Genomic DNA, 16743 nt, shown 5'->3' on the forward strand with positions numbered 1-16743 from the left:
TCCTTTCTTTCAGTGACACCCTAGACTGTGCAGTTTGCCCAAGGCTACACAAGTTGCCTCTTCCCCTGAGAAACACAGGGGGGAATCAAATTCACATCTTCTGGCTCCATAGCTGGGTACTCAACTCATTGAGCTATCCAGTTACTTCCCTGAGATGTTAGTCTGCCATGGGGAAGGAACAATACAGGATGGAAGAACTTCTGCAATGCAATTTCTTACTATGTAAACAGATGCCCAAATGTAGGTTTATCACTTCAATTAAAATTATGTATTGGTCCAAAAGGACTTCCTTAACACTTTGTGTCAAAATATCAGTACTTCTCTCCTGCAAATACAGACCTGAGATTAAAACAACAATTTCAAAGTAGTGGGATATGAGCTTAATTCTCCTAGAATGTAGGAGATTTTGCCATTAGGCACATCTTTTAAATTCAACAGATTGCCCTGTTTAGACAGTGATGGCTCTCTCCCTCTGTCTCAGCTGTTATCTGGTTTATCTCAACCATGGAAAACCAACTATCAGTCATCTACAGATGACACATTGTCAGCATTTCAAGGAAGTACACTGTTAAGACTGGCCATGGCAACCATGGCTTGTAAGAGTGGGAAAGATTGAGGGTTATTACAGTGGGGTCTTGACTTAAGAACGGCTTGAGTTAAGAACATTTTGACTTAAGAACCACTCTCATAGGAAAATATTGACTTGGCTTACATACTTAGATTTGAGTTAAGAACTGAAAAAAAAAAACCACGTGGGAGGCAGGGAAAGTGCAAAATTTGAACTTTCAGTTAACTGTTGGCCAGTGAAAAGGGTGCCTGTCTGCTTCCTCACTCCTCCCAGCGTTTAGAGAGTGGATTGGGAGACAGTCTTCAGACTGCCTGGTACTGCCTGGACTGTATTTTCCCTGCCTTCCCTGAACCTTTCTTGACCTAAGAAAAAAAGAAACAAAATATCCCCCTCTAGTGGTCGAAGACAGAATAGCAGCTTCCCATTAGTTTCTATGGATGGAAAAGAGCAGATACGGATCAAATGGTTCTCAATGCATTCCTATGGGAAATGCAGATTTGACCTGAGAACGTTTTGACTTGAGAACCGCCTTCCAATACGGATTAAGTTCTCAAGTCAAGACCCCACTGTATTTGCTTGCAAAGCAAAATAGATCAAATTTTAAAAAACAGACCAGCTCACCAAGAGGAAGGAAGGAAGGAAGGAAGGAAGGAAGGAAGGAAGGAAGGAAGGAAGGAAGGAAGGAAGGAAGGAAGGAAGGAAGGAAGGAAGGAAGGAAGGAAGGAAGGAAGGAAGGAAGGAAGGAAGGAAGGAAGGAAGGAAGGAAGAGCAAGCAGTTATTCATCATAATGAAAGTTCAACACAAAATCAGACTGTGTATGCTACTATACTGTCAGCTGCTCTAGATACCACCTGTAGGAGGAAAAGGATGGATAATTAAATAAACAATTAAGCAATTAAGTAAATGTTGATGGGCTCATGATACACCTAAATCACTATAAATAAGGATGGGCAACACATAGCTCATAGCTGATCACTCATGTGGTTCCAATCAAAGGTTCCATGTCCTCCATGTGGAGGGACACTCAAATTCACAAACTGTCATGACACTGGATTAAAACCAAAAACCTGGACAGGTGCGCTGTTTGCCTAAGTGCTTCACTGTCATGATAAAATTTGGGTTCTTGATATGAGGCTGTGGAAAAATAAGTCTTGATGGCATTGTGTGGAGAGAAGTCTTGGCAGAACCACCAGAAGGTACAGATAAGTAGTCACTAAATCATGGTCTTAAGGTAAGTAAGTATTGGCAAGTCCACTGGCCAGCCTAGGCAAGTGATTGCAACAAAAGAGGATAAAGTTATAAGCTCCCAAACTTTGTAGAGACCAAAATAACACTTTTCCTCCTTTTTTCTCCTCTGGTTTCTCTCTCCTCCACCATCACTTCCTCATCCTTACCAGACAGGGCCATCTTGCATGTCCAGTATCCTCTATTTGAATGTTAGGTCTAGAGCAGTCACTGAGAGAATTGCCAGCATGCATCTCATTTTCACTGCTCTTGCTCCCCAACATTCCCTCTTCCACTTCTCTCTGACCTCCTTTTTGCTCCACCTCCCCTTTCTCTTCCCCTGCCCTTAAATAGCCTCTTCCTTATTCCCACCTTCCATCTGTCTGTACTAGTAGTGCTCCATTCCTTGCCGGACACCTGCCAATGGATGCAATGCCTATAAATGGCTTCACTGAACACCACTGCATCCAGAGGTTTGGCTAAAGACTCTACCATGGCTGGCAGGTTGATACTGGGTTTCCTACTGCCATCTCACAGACCATCAGACCGCTGCACTTGAACTTGGAGAAAGGAATAAAATCCAGGAGCAGCAGCTCTTCGTTCAAACAAGGCACACAACCCATCATGTTTCACAAAACTAGAAGTGGACCTCTGGTGATTTTCATTTTGTGCCCGAGTACTGGCGCAGCCTACAATGGGTCATGGGGACAAAGATGGGCCTCAGAGTTCCCCCTAGCCTGTTCATACCTTTTCCAAACTATAATCCATTTTACATAGCTGGTTATGTGATTTTTGTCTGCTGTGAGCATTACATATGGAATAAATGAAGGAAATACATAAATTTAAAAGACTTAAAAATAACTTTCTGAAGAAGAGAGTAGGTTGGTATATGATTTGTGAGATGCATTTTATTACACTGCATTGTTCATTAAATGCTGGTCCCATTGAATATCAAATCTTTTAGGATTTAGCTGTGTGGTTTTGATTACATTTTATGGCTTGCTTAATTTAGGAATGCAGACTGCTAAAGAACATCTGCCGCTCCTGAAAAAATGACATCAGCGAGAAGAGGCCAGAATGCCTCACTCATGCTGGAGATGTCAGTACAAATTTATATGATAACCAGTATAATTAAACCTAAATAGATAAGTACATACAAATTATTTAATTTTTTAATTAGATTCTAGGGTATTTACTGAGGCAGAATTCTCACCTGATGATCCAAAGCAAAAAGTAGACAGAAGCTAGCTCTAAAGTTTCTCCAGTTCCAAGATGCAGATGAAACATACTTTTACTAAAAAAATATGCTGACCAAGACAGTAATTAAATGAAACATTTACATCTCTGTATTTCCAAAATGTTGAGGGTCACTAATAAAGGAAAAGGACTACAGTAGCTGATTAAAAATAAACATAAATTGCTATCAGTACTGTACTCTGAATAAGAAACACATCAGCAATACCTAGAAATATAATATGAAAGCTGTAGTAAAAGCAGTCAGCACAAGTTCACAATTAAACCCTATTTTGTATTGTGGTGTGAGAAGAATGGAGAAGGGTCAAGGCAGATTTCTCCAGGAATTTCAACACCTGGATATGTCCACCCACCCCAAAAAATCCCCTCTCTGGTCCTAGTTAGGCATGATTCCGAAACACACAAGTGGGCCCTATTAATAATTTATATATTGGGGCTAGCTCATAAATCCTGTCCTCCATAGGTGGTTGCTTGGGACAGTCTGATTTTCCCAAAGTTGAAATTTTTTAAAAAGGAACAAAACTATCCATCCTGTAGTATCCAGTGTCCCCCACGTGCCCACTCTAAACAGGCCAACCTCAATACTTCCAGAAAGGAGGGGGGAGCTCCTTGTGGAAGAACTATCTCACCAGCTCTATGGCCACCCACTCATTGAGAAGCAACATGGAAAAGCTACTTCTCAGGTAGATGGTCTCAGCTGATCTCAGAAATCTTTACTGTGTATTATACCGAATACCAAATGTGACCAGTTTCTTGGTCAACATTTGTATGCACAACACAAAAAAACTAGGCATCCAATAGTTCCACAAAACTGAGCTTGGTGACCAAAATCTGGGCTGGCACAGCAGTCAGCAGTAAGCAATCAGGTGAAGCAAGTAGTCTGGCTCCTTTAAAGAAATAACAGCAGCAGCAACAGCTATATTGTTGCACAAAGACACACATACTGTATATAAATCGCCCTGTTCAGGTTCCCCCAACCCCACCATGTCATTAACAACAGGTCTTCATAGGTCTGTTATCAACCACTGCAGGTACTCAGTGTGGTGTCATGGACAAAACAACAGTGTAGGACTCATGAGACCAGGATGCAAATATCCGCTTGGCATGGAAATTCACTGGAGGGCTGGCACTGGTAAAACCTCTTCTTCAATATTGCACCTATTGTGAAACCATACTACGGTTGTTATAAATCAGATGTGACTTGGTTGGCACATAACACATACATTTATCATCCATTTGTTGATTCCCATTGGTTACGATTCTCAAGCAACCCTTCCAAAAGAGATGGTTTTTAAAGTTCACAATCCAAATTTGCAGAGCACCATTAATTACTCAATTGGTTCAAAGCAATTAAGGAAAGACACATCAGTGTTTTATATGCAGTACTACTCAAAAGTAATTTAACTTGGTTCAAGTAAGAAGCTTTATATACACAGTGGGAAGACGCCTTAGGTATAATACACTGATCTTCAGCTAGTAAGTATCAAGTGAGTAAAACCATTGACTATATCTAGATGAGCAAAAAGACAGATGGAAGGTGGGACAGTTGCAAATTAAAAGATAGATCCAACATTGCAGGTTAGGGGTAAAATAGGTTACTAGTTCTAGGAGATGAAAAGTCACTGATATTATTGCAAGCAAAAAAAAAATTATGTCAGAACAGATATAGCAACCATAGTAAGAGTTTCAAGGTATGTGAGATATTTAAGGAGTGGTTTCACCAGTTCCACCCACCTTCCCTGTGAGTTTTCATGGCTGAGCAGGGATTCAAACCCAGGACAAGAACGTCAAATAACATGAATGGAAAAAGTTAACTTGAAGAAATCCTTAACAGGATTTTGCAACAATAGGAACAGAAGTATAAGCAGAAACTGCAGTTTTTTCTCCATTTCCTCTTCACAACAACAACTGAGGTAGGCAAGGGGCTTCAAGCTGGTGACTGTTCCAAAGTCAACATGTGAGTGTCCCAGCTGAATTGTGTCTTTGACCCAGGAATCTCAAGTTCTTGCCCAACAGTCTAACCATGATACAGGACTGGATGCTTTGAAGTTCTGGGTGGGAAGAGAAGCAAACAAGAGGAAATACTCTATCCTATCCTAAAATTGGCTTCACTGTGCAAAGCAAGTGCTAAAGTACTTATAAAACTCTTAAGCTATTGGCCAGAGTTCAAACAAACAAACACCACATTCAGAACTTAGTGAGTCAAAGCATGCTTTCCACTTATGTTTAGCAAACATCAGCTAGCCAAGATTCATGGTAGACTACTTCTGAAGCCCAAGATAACTTTGGAGAGTGGGCTGTGATAAAACTCAAGAATCTTATTGTTTCTGGAGTGGGGGTAGGGGGCAGGGCAGTCAGTGCTCACAACCCCTTACATGTGCACACATATGTAATTTCTCTAGGTCCATCCTCCTGCTAATAAATACTGGAAGACAATCTTTTAGAGGAGGAGAAACTACACATTCCTCCCAAGTTGAGATTGCATAGAACTGTTTGTATCATCCTGTTCAGAAGCTGTACAGATGGAGGTTCTTCCTACCCTGGATTTTTTTTAATAGGAGAAACTAGGAACTTGCTCCTCTTCCACTCGCAATATACCCTGTCCTTCATGTAATGCAAGAGAAAGCAACGTGAGCTGGTGTGAATTCAAATCCTACTTCCATTTATTCTTCCAAGACAATATCTGGGAGAAGGCAGTGAAAATAACAAGTCTACTCCCTGTGCTGATGTGTCCTTCCTTGTGAAATTCAACCATTTTTATAGCTTGTGTACAGTGGCATAAATGTGTATAATTCACTTTAAATACACACCCTTGCATCACTTAGTCTAAGTTACAAGTAAAAGTATTTGAAAGTCCTGATAGGAAGGGCATTTGAAGGATACTCCACTAGGAAAGCAAACACTTTTAACATGGTTGCATATTTTACTTCTATAGAAGGCAGTATGTTGTTGATACGCATAGATAACAGAAGCACTGTATTTTTCAAAAGCATTTCTATCTTAACATGAACAAACATCATACTGGTATTTCTATGTGGGTGTGTTTTGTCCCCACCCCACCTCACAAGCAACCTGTAGTGATAAATCCCAAAGACAAAAGATTTGAGTTTGGAGCCTGCCAATATCAGGGGGAAAAGACAGATTTTCTTTAATGGGAAGAAGCAACCAAGAACATCACAAAGAGCTGCTGTACATTGACACCAACAGCTGCATACTAAATCAGTATTTCTTCAAATTCCAATTGAGGAATCATATTTTTCTAAATTAATTTGCAAGGACACTTGCATATATGCACCTCAGAAAGTTTATTTTAGACTATGTAATTATAAGCATCACCATATCTCCAAAGAGTTTATGCCTGCCATTTCTGTGTCACGGTCTGACTGCAGAGAGGTAAACCTAGAGCAGTAACTCATGTAGAGATGTGAATAATCTTTCAGTCATTGCACTGTCCATGGTAAAATGGGCTCTATAGCAAGCCTGATGAGTGACCAGCCTTGCTCCAACATGTGAGGCTGCCAGCAAAGGATTGTGCCAATTGTGGTGTGATTATTCATGCTTCCTACCCCATTCTCCCAAGGTTAGGAAGAAAGGCTGGAGTTGTTTGGCAGCTTGTAGGGGAAAGTAAAAAAGAGATCAGCTTCAACATGGTATGCAGAATGTGGGGAAGTTCAATAAGATCAGTAAATTGCTCAACAAGCTTCCAGCAGAACCTCTTTGGGGACATGTAACAGCAGCAAACAACAGTTCAAAGCTGTATAAATTATTCATAATCATAGTACACACGATAAACCACTCTTATAATGCATATAGTGTTGTAACCATCACTATATAAATCTCTAATTAAGTATAGAAATCATTTTAGACCTTCCAGATGTCCAAATAAATGTTGTCATGAAATTAGCATCTGCATACTTGTTCAAGTGTAGCTAGCAGTAACAGATCCTTCAACCATTGTGTAGCACAATGGTTCACAGTCTTAGATCCCCAGAAGTTCTTGGACTAAAACCTCAGAAGCCTTCACCACTAGCTGTGCTGGCCAGGATTTCTGAGAGTTGTAGTGCAAGAATATCTGAGGACCCGAGATTGGGAACCACTGTCCTAGAGCAGAAATCCTTTCCTTAATGCAAGGCAAAGACTGGTGTCCAGATAGTGTCTAGTCTTCCTTCATCTGCACACCTGATTCCTCATGACATACAAGTAGTTGCCTCAGGACAACTCATTCTGGCAATTAAAGAAATCCAGACCAGCAAGGATGTTCTGCCCAATGCAAATCAATATAGTTTCTATAATCTTAGATCACATACCTTGAGTTTAACCAATTTCATATTTCCTGTGATGCTATGTGGATTTCAAAACTACAGCTGTTATTTATATAATTACAGTTAGCCCTCTACACAATCTTTACTTACTGATAATTTATTACCTCGACTTACGAACATCCCTACCTACAAACATTTTGACTTACGAACTGCTCCATTTGCAAAAAGTTTGCTTCAGCTTGTGAATGGAGCTTCCACTTATGAACACAAAAAGGCAGGGGGAAAGGGCGGGAAATTTGAATTTATTAATTGTTGGTGGCGAAGAGGCTGCTTCTTTGTAGCTCTTTCGCCCCAGCAGTTAGGGAAAGGGATGCAGTGGGTGTAGCCCAGAGCCAGGAGGCTTGAGCCTCCTGGGTGCTCTGGTGGCAGTGGCAGGGGCGGCGGAGGCAGCGGTTGCCCAGCACCGGGAGGCTTGAGCTGGCTGGGTTTCTTCGGCTGCTCGCCTCCCGGCTCGCTTCCTGCTCGCTCCTTGCCACCTTCCGCCATTTGAATTTCCTGCCATTGGTCCACGGAGGGTGGCGCAGAGCAAGTGGAAGGCAAGCTGGGAGGTGAGCGGCCATAGAAACCCGGCCAGGCTCAAGCCTCCCACTGGCGGCAGTCACAGCAGCAGTGGAAGCTCAGGAGGCTTCGTACAGGTAAGGTGCTGCTTTTTCCCTTTTTAAAAAAATCTATTCTGGGTGGGTTTTGGAGGGTGGGTTTGGACTTTGGGGTTATTTTTCTGTGCTGTGTCATTTTGTTTTGGGTTATTTATTTATTTATTTATTTATTTATTTATTTATTTATTTATTTACTTACTTACTTACTTACTTACTTACTTACTTACTTACTTACTTACTTACTTACTTACTTACTTACTTACTTACTTACTTACTTACTTACTTACTTACTTACTTACTTACAGTCCCAGCATGGGACTTGCTCTGCTTATTTTTATTTTTAGTATTTTTTTTTAAAAAATGCTGGACCGGATTAATCCCATTCCCATGCATTTCAATGGGAAACGGTGCTTCGACTTACAAACATTTTGATTTACGAACACCATTCCAATACAGATTAAGTTCGTAAGTCGAAGTACCACTGTATCTGTCTTATTTATAGGCTGCCTTTCTCCCAATAAGGGGACTCAAGGTGGATCACAGTGTTGAAAAAGTAGAATTAAAAACACAATAAATTATACATTAAAAACAATTAAACTGCAACAGTAATTAAAATACACTGAATTATTTAAAACATTTCAAACTTTTAAAATGTAACTAAAAGAACTGCATTCAGGGACTCAGCTACTATTGTTAAAAGCCTGCCTGAAGAGGTGGGTCTTCAAGTGTTGGCGGAAGAATAAAAGGGAGGGGTCAGCCTAGCCTCCTAAGGGAGAGCATTTCATAATGTGGGAGCAACCACAGAGAAGACTTAATCTCATGTCCCCATCCACGCTGGCAATGGGACCAAGAGGAGGGCCTCCTCTGATGAACTTAAGAGCTGAGAAAGCTCATATGGAGAGATACAGTCATTCAGATAACCTGTTCCCAAGTTGTAAAGGGCTTTTTAGATAATGACCAGTACTTTACATTGGGTCTGGAAACAGACCAGTAGCCAGTGCAGTTGCTGTAGCAAGGATGTTATACGCTCCCTATAACTGGCCTCATCCAGTAGTCTGGCCACTGCATTTTAAACCAACTGAAATTTCCAAACCATTTTCAAAGGCAACTCATATAGAGTGCATTACAGTAATCCAAGCAAGATGTAACTAAGGCATGTGTCACTGTGGCCAGAACAGACATCTCCATCAGTTTTCATTGTGCAAATGCCAAAACCTGTGCATCTGGGCTTCATAGGGAATGCAACCCTGTCTGCCACAGGTTGTATCCCTATTCTGATTGATCAGGATCATTTCTGTTTTGTTTGGATTAAGTTTCAGTTTATTTGCCCTCATCAAGACTATTACTGGCATTAGGCACTGGCTTAACACCAAGACCGTTTCCTAGAAATTAGATGGAAAGGAGAGACAGAGTTGAGTGTCACCAGTGTATTGATGACACCAAACTCCAAAACTCAAGAAAATATTTTCCAGTAGTTTCATGTAGGAGACAAAACAGAACCCTGGGGGATGCCACAGGCCAACATCCAGGGCTGCAAACAGGTGTTCCCCCTAGCATCACTTTCCAGGGGAACTGGAGCCACTGTAAAACAGTGTCCCATCCCAGAGAGATAGTCCAGAAGGATACCATGGTTAGTGGTATCCAAAAGCTGCTGAGAGAGCCAGCAGAACCAACAGGGACACCCTTTCCTTGTCCAGTTCCTGGTGTAGGTCATCTGCCAAGGCAACTGATGACTGATTGGAATAAAGCTGCTCTCAACATTGCACTTTTCCCCTGCGAAGAGGCAGATGGTTGAGACCAGATTAAGGCCTAGAGGCAGTACAAACCACACCCTAGGCTTTTAGTCTTAGAATCAAAATGATCATATAGGGGGAAAATTAATCTTTTTGAAAGGATTAATCAGCACAGAGAGTTTGTGAAATCTCCTTTTTTAAAAAAATAAAAGAGCAACAGTATTTGGTGATTGCATTAAATGTAAGATTTTTGCATCTGAGTAAAAGCATAATCTTGACCTTGTCAATTCAGAAGACCTTCAGACTTATGTCCAGGTAAGTTGGTAAAAGATAGAAGGCTTAAAGTTTCACTAGGTTCCCTCCAATTCAAAGAAACTGCAGTGGAGTTGCAGTATGTTGACAGGGGCTGCAATAAAAGGGAGAAAATAGTACAAGGGGGGAAAAGCTGCAGTTTTCAGTCAAATATCTGCTGTTATCTCCACACTGCAAAGTTAGTAGCAGGGCATTATACCAAAATCCCACCCATCCCAACATAACTACTGCTGATTTGGCCCTGCATACAAAGAGTAACAGACTGCATGAGTGTTCATACTTGCCTGTATGAAGTTACACAAAGGTTCCTACACCGAGATCTAGTCATGGGCATGCTTTTCAAAGGTCTCAATTAGCAACCACTAGCACACTTCTCAAGCCAATGGAAATGTAGGGTAATGCTATGGCTGACAACTTGTACTGCAAATAAAGAAAAGTTCTTTTCTAAATCATGAGTGTGGTTCAAAACCAACATTTAAATTGTTTTGGTACGGTAAGTTTATTTTAAACCAGTAGTGCAATTATTGAGCCTCACAGCACATCTCTTTTTTAACCATGCTTAATAGGCTGGGAATAATGTTTCCAAAAGCTTATTTCTCCCCCTTCCATACTTAAAACCACTAGTCTCTGTTTATGGCTATAAAGACAAATGAAGGTACTATGGAAGCTGTGTGAATGCCACTATGCTAATATGAAAACGATGGACAGAGCTGCAGTGTTTAGTTGTCTTTGGAGGAGTGAACACTAAGAACTGTGTTCTCTTATTTATTTTCTCTCATTTGCAAATATACAAGGAACATGTAATTGGTGGTAAACAGACATATTTGCAGAAGACAATAGATTCTCAGAGAGTAGTGTGCATACCATGCACAACTGCACCCCAAATTCTGGTGAGGTTCACACAGAAACCTGTCTGAGAGGGGGTTGGGTTGGGGTTGAGGCTCTCCCTTAGACTTTCATAATGTGATTCTACGTTCCCCAAGCTCTGACAGGTATCCCTCCACTTAACCCAATACTCTTGAGACTGAGAGATTCCCAGCTACCGGGACACCATTTCCTGTCTTCATTCCTGTTAAAACATGAGCCGTCACCTTAGAATATGTATTTGTAGATCATCCGCCCAATAGTGATCTGGCCATAACATCACTCCTCTCAGCAAATCAAAGGATCTCAGGTTACAGGGTTGGGAAAAGCAGCAGAGGGCACTTCCAGACTCCTCATAAAGTATACCTCTAGGTTTACAGGAATAATGAAACACAGGATCTGATCACTTACTTACTATGCAGTCCATATGACCAGGTTTAAAATATGTTCCCCAATATATGAGATTAGTGTGCATATGAAAAGCACAGCATAAAAAGAAAAATCTGGTCATACTTGATGCTGAAAGCAAGCAAAAGCATACTGGGAAAATTCCAAAGATCACAAGGAATGCAGTCCAGAAAGTAGCTGCAAATAAATGGAGACATTATTAGTCCCCCACAAAAAGGCGTTTTGAGAAAACCTGGCATAAAGAGCAATGGCAAATCCCTCTGGTTCAAATATATTATCTATATGTATATGCCATTTGTGAACCCTTTATCCCCACAAATCTGTGGAATCCAAAACCCTTGAAAGCCCCCGTCTGCATTCCTTGAAATAATAAAGGTTAAACTTAAGTTCAACAGGAAATATAGTTAGATTATCCAAGCCTGTTACTGAGAAGACTTTAAAGCTAGAAGAAACTGATTAAAATCAGGTTGTCCCTTCTGAGCAGCTAATGCAAGAGCAAAAGGTTGTGAGATACTTACCAAGACGCCCTTTTAAACAGCATCATGCTTAACATACTTTCCCTCATTTTCCCACTGCCCAAAAGGAAATGTGATTTTACAACATGAACAAGTAAAAGATTTCCTTGAAGACTCTGCCCAAATATTTTGTATCGTTCCAGAGAGAATACCTTTCACTAAATATTTATGGTCACAGAATCCTACAACTGAAATCCAAGATTAGGCAAGGCGAAATCGAGCCCAGCACTCTCCAGTATTACCTGCATGGTTTCAAAGTCCTTTTCCCCCCACAAACACCATCAGCAAAATATGCCTTTCACTTAATATACTGTATTCTGTGCTAAATCTTTTATTGAGGGTCCAGGCAACGGAGTCGGCTTGATGCTCTGCAGACAGGAGCAGAAACATTTGCTTTGAGATTTTGCAAACAAAGCTTTCTCCATTTGATCTCTAGGCTAGGAAAAAATATTTAATTTCTGTACAGCAAACTACTGTTAAAACATACCTGCAGAGTCAGCTAAAGAAAAAAGAAAGAAAGAAAGAAAAAGAAAGGATGGCAACCCTATCTAGATGGCCTGTTGAACCAAGAAAAATCTGTATTATAATTCCCCTCTAAAAGTTGTCAAAACATTCCAGCTGTCTGTAGTGGAAGGCTAGAAAACCGACAGTTTTGTTTAATATTTTGACTTTAAAACATATTATTTCTGAAGCACACACAAAACAAGTGATGCCCTAGACAACACTGGGGGAAAATGCTATGAGAGGGCCAGACATCCAAGGTTTGGTTAACCTTGAGAAATCCTCTTTAGAGTACAGCTGCAATGGCAGGATCCAATAAGAGGAAAGGATTAATGCATTATTTAGGATACTGGGTCAGAGAGTACTTGTAAAAGATTGGAAGCATTAATTTTATCAGGTTTCCAGTTAGGTCTGTTTCCCAATCCTTTTTTTTAACCTTCTATTTTCAGCAAACCCATTTCATGAATAAGTGGAGTGCCCTCAATTTCCACAAATATCTCACAATTTTATAATATATCAGATAATATGACAGGCTTATCTGATTCTATGGCCATAACCAGATGGTACAAGACATGTGCAACCCCCCCCCCATTATGTATACCATAATGTCCAGTTTCAGTCCAAATTAGAGACAGGGGTATTTATATTCTATTCTATTTTCTTCAACTTCATTTCTAATATTCTTTAATTAAATTTGCCAGAAAAAAGAAAATCAATCAAATAAATGGTTCTAAATGTTGGAAACAGAAGTTTAAATAAGCCACATGCTATTAATCAGCAATAAGTCTTTGGTAATGTACTCCAGCAACATTTTGCATATGTGACTCAGTTGACAGTTATGGGAAATACAGAACTAATTACCTGTAACAGATGTATTGCTACCATTTAGTGCTTAAGAAACCTTGGTATTTTATTTTATTTTGAACAGGCTGCTCTTCCTGTCAAGATGTTTCTTCTTCTAGACATTCTACTTAAATGATCTCTTCCCGTCTTTGTCAGAACAGGAATCTTAAAACAGGATACTTTAATTGACATTTTATTCAGCCCAGATTACTTCAATTTAAACTAGATTGTAGCTATATATTTGATTTTGGATTGTACCTTTTTTTTTAACACGGGAGGGTAAAAATAAGCATAGCTTCAATCTCTCTTCCCTTTTTGCCTTAAAATCCTCATAGTAATGTTGAGGAAGAGTGTATTTGCCTGCACTCTGTAAATACTATTTCATTTTGCATGAAAAATAAACCCGCTTTTGGTGAGTTCATGCCTTTCCTTGGCCTCAGGTGAGGAATGAGCAAGGAGGTACAGTGTTGTCCTTCCATGACAGTAATATCCATGCAGAATACTAAGGTGGAAAACCTTTGCTTAGCATGGTTAAGTTGCAATCTTAGAGAAGTCCATTTGAATCAATGGAACTTATGGAGGAGTTGACCCACCATCTCCACAGATTCAACTGGCCTACTCTAGTTGCAACTTACTGCACTAAGAAACAAGATTTCAGCTATTCTGTTCAAAGAATTCAAGCACAGAGCATTTCTTGGGGCAGTTTCATCTGACCTTGCTACCTTAACATCACCTGTGTATAGCTGTGATGCTCTAACAACCGGATCTAGGAAAGAAGAGGTCTACTCTTCCTCTGTGGGCCCAAGAACAGAGAACAGCTGCCACCACCATTCACTCATCCTTCATGACAACCATGCTTGCTTACTTTAACTTACTGTGCAATCAGTACACCCAAGATTTACATTTGTCCACTGATAAACATGCTTTTGCTACCTTGCTCTGACTCAGCTTCTGGAAATCAAGAGAACACAAATCTAGAAACATACTTCCCAGTATTGCCTACCCTCTAGTGCAGTGGTGTCGAACTGTGGCCCTCCAAGTGTTCTTGGCCTTCAACTCCCAGAAATCCTGGCCAGCAGAGGTGGTGGTGAAGGCTTCTGGGAGTTGAAGTCCAAGAACATCTGGAGGGCCACAGTTCGACACCACTGCTCTAGTGAATTAATCCAAATATAAAATACAATACTTTAGTATGTGGGAACTCGTTAAATATTTATCTAGTTCTTGCTGCAAAGCAAAGTGCTTACTATTCCAGCTGCTCAAGCAAAATCTCTGAATTGTGAAATGGATGAGCATTATTTTCATCCTATCATCTTAATTTCTAGCATTATGTTGTTGTTTAGTCATTAAGTCATGTCCGACTCTTCGTGACCCCATGGACCAGAGCACGGCAGGCCCTCTTGTCTTCCACTGCCTCCTGGAGTTGGGTCAAATTCATGTTGGTAGCTTCGGTGACACTATCCAACCATCTCATCCTCTGTCATCCCCTTCTCCTCTTGCCCTCACACTTTCCCAACATCAGGGTCTTTTCCAGGGAATCTTCTCTTCTCATGAGATGGCCAGAGTATTGGAGCCTCAGCTTCAGGATCTGTCCTTCCAGTGAGCACTCAGGGTTGATTTCCTTCAGAATGGATAGGTTTGTTCTCTTTGCAGTCCAGGAGACTCTCAAGAGTCTCCTCCAGTACCACAATTCAAAAGCATCAATTCTTCAGTGATCAGCTTTCTTTACGGTCAAGCTCTCAGTTCCATACATCGCTACTGGAAAAACCATAGCTTTGATGATGCGGAATTTGGTCGGCAAGGTGATGTCTCTGCTTTTTAAGATGCTGTTTAGGTTTGTCATTGCTTTCCTCCCTTCACCCATGGCGGGAGCACAGGTTGTTGTTGTTGTTGTTGTTGTTGTTGTTGTTGTTGTTGTTGTTGTTGTTGTTGTTGCTGCTGCTGCTGCTGCTGCTGCTGCTGCTGCTGCTGCTGCTGCTGCTGCTGCTGCTGTTGTTGTTGTTGTTATTATTATTATTATTATTATAGATGGGGGTACTCAGGCCACTCTTCAGCCTTGCAGTGAGGTTTGTCCTCCTGCCTCCAGCCAGGAGTGGCTAGCTGATTGCAAGCTGCAAAGCCATTGGAAGAATCGCTGCGTCCACGGTAGTGGCAAATCGGTGAGTGAACCATCCGGCCCCATGGAGTTGGACCCTTGTTATCACCACTTGTGCGGGGATATTCCTATATGAATACGAATACCCCCATCTCTAATTATTATTATTACTACCGTTATAACTTAACAAAATGCACATTTATTTATTTCATTTTTTAACATTCCATATTTCTTCCATGCAGTTCCTTTTTGGTTCTCTTGCCTCCCTCGGTTCACATTTTTATCTTCACCAAGTCACAGTGAAGGAGGAAGTGACTGGCTTGAAGTCACTCAGTGTATTTCATTTGAACTTGGGTCTTCTCAATCTTGGTCTGGCACTGTGACATTTACTGGTTAACAACATTCAAACACCCTCATTCTGATACATTAGTTTTTCGGTGAAGTTCCTGCATGAGAAGCACAAAATTTGTCCTCCACCACGTGTCTAAGTCGCACTGGCCATGTGACCACGGAAGATTGTCTTCGGACAAAACGCTGGCTCTATGGCTTGGAAATGGGGATGAGCACCACCCCTAGAGTCGAACACGACTGGACAAAAATTGTCAAGGGGAACCTTTACCTTTACCTTACCTGCAGTCTGAGTGGTACAGCCAAAAAATAGCTTTACTCCTGCATCTGTCAATACTGAGCCTAAAATTCAAGCTCTGCATTCCTGTAGACACATCTGGGAATGAGGACGTCTGGATTTTGAATTATGGGTGCACAGTTATCTGTGTCTAGAAGCCAGGCACAGCAAACTATCCCCTATGCCTTAACAAAAATCACCTTATCTTCCTCTATTATAAAACTTCCCTGTGAAAAGAAGAAGAACATTCCCAGACTGGCTAGCTATACAGCATCATTTTATCCCAACAACCTTAAGGGCATTTAAAATACTGAGATAACGGGATACAATGTCAACATCATTCTTGTTTATCAGAAAGCTTGACATGGGTGATGCCTCACACTACAGCCTAGCACATCAGACCTTGCGGTTAGTATTTGCCGAAAAAAGACTAGAGAAACCACAGAAAAGACTGCTGGTATCCATCTTGAGAATTCTACAAATCCCCCATTTTTTTGTTATTTACTCTTATTTCAATGGAAATCATATACTGTAATTCATTACAATTTTCTGATGGCTGGATTTGTACTCATTTATCAGACCCTTCTAATTATATCCCTTATGTAGGATGGGGATTTTTTTACATATTCTACAAACCCAGCTGGAATATACTTCTGTTAGTGTGCAAATTTACATTTTCTGGAGTCTATTATCCCAGAATTCTGTTAACCCAGTCATTTAGTCTCAGTTATACTACAGAAAGCCAGGCAGCTACACTTTACCCCCAATCTGTCCTAACCCAAATCCCTGCCATCCACTGAATCCGGAATGAAGATGTGAGGGCAAGGCCAGTTCTCAAAATCCTATTACATTTTCAGAAATCCAATTTTGCTCTGGCTTATACAG

At 40.8% G+C, this 16743-nt stretch overlaps 1 protein-coding gene and 1 long non-coding RNA gene across 2 annotated transcripts in view; one reads left to right on the top strand and one right to left on the bottom strand.

Moving 5' to 3' along the window:
• The window catches only part of MYO10 (myosin X), a 145528-nt gene that overhangs the window by 112436 nt on the left and 16349 nt on the right, over positions 1-16743 (bottom strand).
• LOC140706826 (uncharacterized) overlaps positions 1-16743 on the top strand; it is a 61484-nt gene that overhangs the window by 26598 nt on the left and 18143 nt on the right. The window contains exon 2 of the long non-coding RNA XR_012086703.2: positions 15167-15297. This is a non-coding gene — a long non-coding RNA (uncharacterized LOC140706826). The remainder of the gene's footprint in view (positions 1-15166; positions 15298-16743) is intronic.

Source organism: Pogona vitticeps, chromosome 4 (genome assembly GCF_051106095.1).
Source record: "Pogona vitticeps strain Pit_001003342236 chromosome 4, PviZW2.1, whole genome shotgun sequence".
Classification (NCBI taxonomy): Eukaryota; Metazoa; Chordata; class Lepidosauria; order Squamata; family Agamidae; genus Pogona; species Pogona vitticeps.